General features: G+C 42.5%; 1 non-coding gene across 1 annotated transcript; it reads left to right on the top strand.

The window, feature by feature from the left end:
• Positions 1 to 722: 722 nt before the first annotated feature.
• Positions 723 to 829, top strand: LOC138091953 (U6 spliceosomal RNA). The gene has a single exon (XR_011145978.1). It is a non-coding gene; the product is annotated as a U6 spliceosomal RNA (small nuclear RNA).
• The last annotated feature ends 7984 nt before the right edge of the window (positions 830 to 8813 follow it).

Raw genomic sequence — 8813 nt, forward strand, 5'->3', positions numbered from 1 at the left:
ATGACTTGAATTCTAATTTTTAAAAAAAAGTTTCAAGAAATGTCATGACACTTATGAGATGGTTGGAAATTTGAATATTACCTGGATATCTGATTATGTTAAAGAATTATTCTCGGGGTTTGAAAAGGTATTGTGAGGATGCTAAAAGAAATCCTATTTTTTAAAAGATATATAGTAAAAGATTTATGGATGAATGATATTTCAGACACATGTCAGAATGACGTGTCATATGAAATGATTTGTCAGACATTTGTTTCAAAATTATACAGAAGAGGAGAAGGCAGATAAAGGTGTGAAAGTGAGTGAACGTGCTGGGTGATGGATACACAGAACTGTGGCTCATTATTCTATTCTGTTGCTTTTGTATTCGTTCAGAAGTCTCCATAATGAAAAGTAAAAAAGAAAAAAAAATTAACCTTATAATATGGTGTCAATGGCTTGGAAGAAAATCCACCAGACAATCACGGTGCACACATTTTAACAAGTGCCTCATAACCCGTTCTTTTGGTACAAAATATCAATACTCATTGGGAAAATGGAAACAAAGTGATTCAGAATTAAACTCCAAATGTGAACAATTTTTAAGAGAACTTTAAACAGTTTTTCCTGAATACTTTGCTTTTCTAATGTTTGAGAGTGATTGATGAAAAAATGCTTAAATGAATCTAATTCATTCAATAGGGCTAAAAAAATTCAAGGCGGTTGTTAAAAAATTCAATAGGGTGCTCGCTTCGGCAGCACATATACTAAAATTGGAACGGTTCAGAGAAGATTAGCATGGCCCCTGCGCAAGGATGACATGCAAATTCATGAAGCGTTCCATATAAAAAAAAAATTCAATAGGGATAAAAAAATTCTAACCAATAAAAATGCATTTACTTGAGTTGGGATTGATAATTTTTTTTCTCAAGTGGTATATAAAATAATAGTGTGCTGTTGATAACCTTTTGGTTTTAATAAAATATAAAACTTTGAGTGGACTGGTTAGCCTCAGTGATTTGTTCCTGTCCGATGGGGAAAGAAATTGGTTTTAATCAATTGACAAGTACTGTACTATTCTTACTTGGCAATTTGGTGGTTTTTGAGAGATTCTTTTGCCAGTTACAGATTTGACTATATATGATGATCTTACCTAAAGTCTGGTGAAGACAGAGAAGGTTCTGGAGGCCTCTCTGGTGGCAACCTTGGTGGCAGGTTTTACATAGCTGCTCATCATTTAGCTTCCTTAACCACTTAAAATAGCAGAAGAAAATATCAGAAAAGAGCCTTGGTGTCAGCTAAGGATTCCAATTCTATGGAGGTAAGCTTTGCAGTGGATGCCTTAGTGACAGCAGAAATAAAGGAGGACTGGGCCTGGCTAGCTGAACATATATGGTGGTAGGAGCTGGCTAGAGCTTTAGAGGGCACCTGACCAGCACCATCATTTTACAGGTGAGGAAAACGATGCTCAGGGTGTCCGAAGGTAAATGGCAAGCTGAACCATGGCTGGAAAATGCGTCTGCTGGATTCTAAGATCAGTCCTAATAAGTACATGCTTACAGGGTCTCCTAGAAGCAGAAGCTGAGATGGATATTCTTGTGAAAGTTATTTGTTGGAGAAGAATTATCAGGAGAAAGGACATGAGGGGAGCTGGATAGGACAAGAAATAGAAGCTAAGCAGGCGCGTGTCCCCACAGAGTTGGTCTAATCTGGAGGCAAGAGAGCCTACATTTTGAACCCCATCGCAGCCACTGGCTATGGGCAGCCAGGTCACAATGGTGGCCTTTTGTTACTAGCTGAATTTTGCCTCCCTGAAATTCATATTCCTAACTCCTAAGTCCCTCAGAAAGTGACTGTACTTGGAGATAGGGTCTTTAAAGAGATAATTAAGTTAAAATGTCATCCGCCACCACTGGTGTCTTTATAAGAAGAGAAAAATTGAACAAAGACACACACACTCGCACGTGCATGCATATGGAAGACCATGGAAAATAGCAGAAGAGGATGGCTGCCTCCAAGTCAAGGAGAGAGACCCAGGAATGAAACCAATGCTCTGGCGCTTGGTCTTGGCTGGACTTGTGACCTTCAGAACTACGAGGAGATGAATTTCTGTTGTTTAACCCACGTAGTCTGTAGTGATTTGTTACATCAGCCCTAGCAAATGAATGAAGTTTGACCAAGGGCAGGTCTCTACAGAAGCTGTGCTCAGTATCACCTGCCACCACGCCCAGCAGCTGGAGGACGGATGTCCTGGTAAAAGGATCCACCCTCTAAGGTTATGGAGTGACATCAACAGGCATCCTCTTCAAGGGTGCTCCACAAGCTTTTAGAAACCAACTTTATTTACCAATCTTTACCTTCTACGCTGGGTCACTCTCAGAGGACACAGAGGGACAAGGGGAGAATGGAAATCGAAGTTTCATATTTCTCAGAGCAGAATGGAAGGGAGATGGAGGCTTATATGAAACAGATGGGGAGAAGGAGGATGTGGCTTGTTTTTCTTAACTAGGAAGTGTGGCAGGACCTGCTGGGTAGGAAAGGACAGTCTTCAGCAATCTGCCGCCTCTCTCCCAACACCAGATGAAGTATGGACCATGTTAATGACATGGGGATGGCATTCCTGGACAGACTGTCTTTCCTTGTTACCATAATCCACTCTTTTCTCTAATGTTTTTACCACATTTTTTACTCTCGCCGACTGGATGAGAAATTTTAAGGAAGACAAATTAAATTATTGCTGAGGTTTATCAAGTTGATTTTTCCACCCAATCACTTTCTGTGCTTAATAAAGCAAAGGAAAAGTTATTGATCAGAAACTTCTCTGGGACACTGTATGAGCAGGGTAGCAAAGCATAATTCTTTTTAATAGTCACAAAGTTGGCTACTTCAAACCTGCAGTATGATTTTCATCAGTGAAACGGAACTCACTTTTTCAGCTATTTACTCCATTTTACTTTCCACCAGCTATATTAAATTGCTACTAAGCAAGACAAATTCCTTCCATAATTTGGATAGCATATTTGGGGACAAGATCACATAAATCCTGGTAATGACAAGGAAGCTTCCATCACCCTGATACAGCAAGGCCATCACAAAAGAGGAAACGGTGATGCTGCCTGAATGAGAAAGAATGCTAAATGACTATCCTCAGCGGAGTCAAGTCTTCCTATGTGTGAATAAAATAGGCAGGATTCCAAGGCCTTGTCTGTGTGCACAGAAGCGGATCCACCGTAAAGCAAATGGAGCTTCAACTTAGAGACCTCTCACTTACATGAGCACCTCCACGGCTCTGTACTTCCTGCTTTCAGTTCAGTTCAGTTCAGTTGCTCAGTCGTGTCCGACTCTTTGCACCCCCATGGACTGCAGCACACCAGGCTTCCCTGTCCTTCACCAACTCCCAGAGCTTACTCAAACTCATGTCCATGGAGTCGGTGATGCCATTCAACCATCTCATCCTCTGTCATCCCCTTCTCCTCTCGCCTTCAGTCTTTCCCAGCATCCAGGCCTTTTCCAATGAGTCAGGTGGCCAAGGCATTGGAGCTTCAGCTTCAGCTTCATTCTTTGCTCACTGACATGTTCATTCCTTTCTCCTAAAATGGAGCCCCAGGGACTTCCCTGGTGGTCCAGTGGTTAAGAATCTGCCTTGCAATGCAGAAGACGTGAGCTCGACCCCCGGGCAGGGAACTAAGATCTCACATGCAGAGGAGCAACCAAGCCCGTGTGAGGCAGCTAGAGAACCAGCGTGTTGCAATGGGAGATCCTGAAGAACGCAGCGAAGATCCCTATGCTATGCCTAAGACATGACACAGCCAAATAAATAAATCAAATTAACAAATACTGTAATACAATGAGCCCCCACATTAGCTCCATCTCCAGGCTCCCAGATTGGGATCAGCCTCCTATTGGATATAATTTTGGCAAAAGAAATTGTCATGAGTGAGACATTTGTACCAACCAACATCTATGGAGAAAGACAGCTCATAAGAGGAAACATTCAGTAGCTACACCTGTTGCTTTGAGTACACAGGAGAAACTTCTTTCATCAACAGTTCCCCCAAGGGAGTATTGCTTGGTGCCCTCTGTCAGCGATGTAGCTGGTCCCTGTGATAGATCCATGTGGGCAGCTGGGTGAAGATGGTACTCCATGAAACAATTTTATGAATACTTAGTCTATCTGTTGGCCAGTGTTTTCCAGCTGGGGGTGACTTTGCCTTCCATGGAACATTTGGTAAAGTCTGGAGACACTTTTGATTGCCACAGCTGAGAGGATGAGACTGGCATCTGGAAGGTAGAGAGGGGCCAGGGTTGCTGCTCAACATCCTGCAACGCCCAGGAAAGTTCTCTGGAGCAAAGAATTAGCTGGTTCCGAAGGGCAGTGGCGCCACAATTGAGAAACCCTGCTGGAGCCAGAAGAGGTGAAGATTCTGGCATGAAAGTCCACAGATCTGAACCAAAGCCTAAGTTTCCTCATCCGAAAATGAGGATAATTCTAGTGTCTGTCTGCTAGAGTTGTCAAGACAGTTCCATGAGGTACCAGAGGGAAGATGCTTGGCACAGGGCCTGACCTATAGTACTCATCAAGTACTGGCCACTATTGCTGTTATTATATTAAAATCTTAAAATTTTATATACTTTGGACAATAACAAATCTTTACTTACTCCCAAAGGCTAACCTCTTGATAACTATGTTTTTCTGTCTAAAATAAGGAAGAGTGAATTGATGAGTGGTATTTAGACCAGGCTCAAAGGAGTCAAGGGATTTAGTGATGACACCTGTTCTCTCCTCACCCTAGAAGTTTCCACAGGGGGGATGGAGAAGTCAGTGTATGAAGATAGAAATTCTCAGCTCTAATTCAGCTGGATCAGCTCAGCTTTGATCTGTTTCACTTCTTCTTTGAGGAAGAATTAAAAAAAAAACTTTGAAAAATGATTGAACTAAAAGCTTCATTCCAACTAAAACGTCATGATTATGTAATAGTTTAAAATGCTTTCAACATCTGTAAGCCCAAATAAATGTCTGAACCTTTTGAGTAAGACACAAGATATTGAGAGACATCTTTTCCCATGGAACTTTAATAGGTTTTATGTGAAGCACAATAAAACCAGAGGGAAAAGAATCTCATTATAATTGCGTCTGGGAGGGAGGTTCTTTATCTGGATTTTCTTGGTCAATATCCTGACTCTCCTCTTCAGACAGGAACCACCTCATGCAGATACCCACACGTAAGCCCACACAGAGATCTATTGGCACGTGGATTTGCAGTCTGGAGTGAGAAATCTGTACCTTGCACTGGGTAAACGCACGTCAATGAATAGAAAGATGCTTAGTGGGTTCTGAGACGCACCTCCCATCTTTAACCAGGTGGGTGAGGGACACGCTCTGGGTCTGAACAGGCTTTTTCAAGTATTTTCCTGGAATCACAGGCCTGCTCTGCCCCCTGGGTCATCCTCTTTGTGCTGTGTTGGGTTTGTGCCTGTGGCTCCAGGAAGGGCCAGCTCTGCAGATGCTAACAGCTCTATGTAACTCTAGTGGTACAGTTATTGTCTGGGGCCTACATTCTCTCAGTGTGCAGCATCCTGAAAGACACTCTGCTGGGAACAGTATCCTTGCCTAAACAATGAACAGAAAAAGAACAATATGTTTGGGCTGGACCGGACAACTCCTGGGTGGCAGCACGGAACAACTTCCCACACTCACTCACTCACTCAGAGTGCCCTGGTTGTTGGTCCACGGCACCATGTCTGTGGGTGGCCTGCCTGCCATATTTGTTTGACTGTGGCAAGAATGCAAATAAGAGACTCAGCCTGTGGTCGCCTCCTTGGCTTCTTAGCCTGATTCCATCCTCCACAGCAAAGGACCTTGTACCAATACACATGGATACCTGGCCTTCAAGCTTAAGTCCTATTCACATCCTCCACCAAAAGCCGCCCCTCAGGCGTAGGGGTGCATAACTTAGCATGGCCACACTTGAGAGTAAAGAGCAAGGGAAGAGGTTTGCAGAGGGTCCCAGGGTCTGAATGGAAGCACAGGGTATCTTCATGGGCACATTTCCTGAGCCCTGCACACATCCACTCTGGAAAAGGACCAGAGCAAGGCCTCTGATGTACAAGACCCAGGGCCCTGGGCCCAAGGATGGTACTGCATCCCCAAATGGGATGATATTATACCTAGTTTCTGCTGCTTTACTCATTCAATAACACCGTACAGAAGTCTTTGTATGCCATGATTTGTTCTTTCTTTTCTCTTTTTAATTTTTAAAAATTTGTTCTTTCTTAATGCCGGTATACTATTTCATGGTATCGTCCTCAGTAGCTCAGTCATGTCTGACTCTTTGCAACCCCATGGACTGCAGCCTGATGGACTCTTCTGTCCATGGAATTTTTCAGACAAGAATACTGGAGTAGGTTGCCATTTCCTTCTCTAGGGGATCCTCCCAACCCAGGGATCAAACCTATGTCTCTTGCGCCTCCTGCCTCAGCAGGCAGATTCTTTACCACTGAGACACCAGGGAAGCCCCATTTCATGGTATAGATACATCATAATTTCGCCAGCCTCTTCTCTGTTAGTGGATATGGACTGACCCATGTCTAGTTTTTAGTTATGAACAATGCTGTTATAAATATAGGTATTTACATATGCTGGTGTTATTTCGATGGATTTTTGTATTTCTGGGAATGGAACTGATTTATCAAGAATATACAATTTAGGGACCTCCCTGGTGGTCCAGTGGCTAAGACTCTGCGCTCCCAATGCAGGTTCAATCCCTGGTCAGGTAACTAGAGCCGACATGCCACAGCTAGGAGTTTACATGCCCCAACTAAAGATCCCACATGCCATGGCTAAAACCCAGTGCAGCCACATACATTAATTAAAAAAAAAAAAAAACAGTTTAGGGAAATTTCCCTGGCAGTCCAGTGGTTAAGAATCTGCCTTGCAATGCAGGGAACACAGGCTCAATCCCTGGTGAGGGAACTAAGATCCCACATGCTGTAACCAAGACCTGACACCAGCCAAATAAATAATTATTTTTAATAATAAAACCCAAGAATATACAGTTTAGACTCTAATGGTTACTGCCAAATGGTCAATACACATATGAAAAGATGCTAAAGTCACTAGTCATCAAGGAAATGCAATTTACCCTAACAACAAAGTATTATTTTATATCCATCAGATTGAAAATCTATTAAAAAAAAAAAAAAGAGCTATAACATCAATATAACTCCAGGGGGAAGCATCATCTCATACACTGCTGATGAAAATATGAAATTTCCCAGCCTTCCTAGAAGGCAGTTATGGCTTATTTATAGGGTCACAGAAATAAGACAAGTCCCTTGTCCTTTCATGTTTCTTTCCACTTCTGTGAACAAATAAAGACATGATGACACTATAGACTCACTCCCTTGTAGATTATCCCTTTCACCCCTGGGGAGTGGAACAGAAAGGCTGAAGGATCATGGACTTTAGGTACCTTCAGCAAACCTCATGAGCTCTTAGAAATTCATCTCCTGGTTGGCGGTGGGATGCTGTTCACATTGGACACTTGGGGATGGAAAGAAAGTGTGGGATTCCTGAGGAAATGAGACTCAACACATAAGCACATCCCTGGTGGTCCAGTGGCTGAGATTCCCCCTTCCAATGCAAGGAGTGCGGGTTCAACCCCTGGTTGGGGAGCTAAGCTTCTACATGCCTCATGGTCAAAAAACTAAAATTAAAAAAAAAGAAGAAGAAGCAATATTCTAACAAATTCAATAAAGACTTTAAAAATGGTGTTCATTCACCAAGTCATGTCCAACTCTTCAAGACCCCATGGACTGCAGCACACTAGGCTTCCCTGTCCCTCACCATCTCCAGGAGTTTACCCAAGTTCATGTCCATTGAATCAGTGATGCCATCCAACCATCTCGCCCTCTTTTGCCCTCTTCTCCTTCTGCCTTCAATCTTTTCCAGCATCAGGGTCTTTTCCAACGAGTCAGCTGTTCGCATCAGATGGCCAAAGTAAAGGAGATTGCACTACAGCATAAGTCCTCCCAAAGAGTATTCAGGTTGATTCAATAAAGAGTTTAAAAATAGTCCACATCAAAAAAAAAAAATCTTTGGGACTTTCCTCATGGTCCAGTGGCTAAGACTCCATGCTTCCCATAAGAAGACCCAGGTTTGATCCATGGTCAGGCAACTAGATCCCACATGCCACAGCTAAGACCTGACATAGCCAAAAGAATAAATAATTTCTTTATTAAACAAGCAAGTAAGCACTGAGGACAGTGCCCCTTTTCTCAATTGAGCAAATTTTCTGTGCAAAGGTCCCTAGTCTAGGCTGTCTCCAAAGTCCCTGTTCAGCAATGCAGAAGCCCATGATTCTTTTTTGAGGATTCTCTCCAGCTAAGAAGTTTCTAGCCATAATTCAGTAGCATCTTGTGTTTTCTTCTGGGTCAAACAGCCTGTGAGACTTGATCCTCTCACCCCACCCCTGCACACATGCTTCTAAAAACGATATGGATTTTCAGCATGGTTGATAAAACAGAAAGATTAAAAAGCCCAATTTTTCTTTTTATGATAGATAAGACTAATTAACTATAAATGTCAAGTACCCACAACTTAATTAATTCCAGTTCATTTAACTACAGTAATTAGATTTTTTTCCCAAGCAAAGCAACAGTCTGTTTTCGAAGGTCATAGACGAATACTACAATGAACAAAGCTGAAAGACCTGCACTTTGGATACAAGGTGAGGGCTGGTGCCTGTGGGGGAAACAGACTACACAAAACAAAACACAGTTGGCGGCTGATGAACAGCGTTTGTTTGAAATGTATACATACTGCATCTTTGATT

This window comes from Capricornis sumatraensis, chromosome 15 (genome assembly GCF_032405125.1).
Source record: "Capricornis sumatraensis isolate serow.1 chromosome 15, serow.2, whole genome shotgun sequence".
Lineage (NCBI taxonomy): Eukaryota > Metazoa > Chordata > Mammalia > Artiodactyla > Bovidae > Capricornis > Capricornis sumatraensis.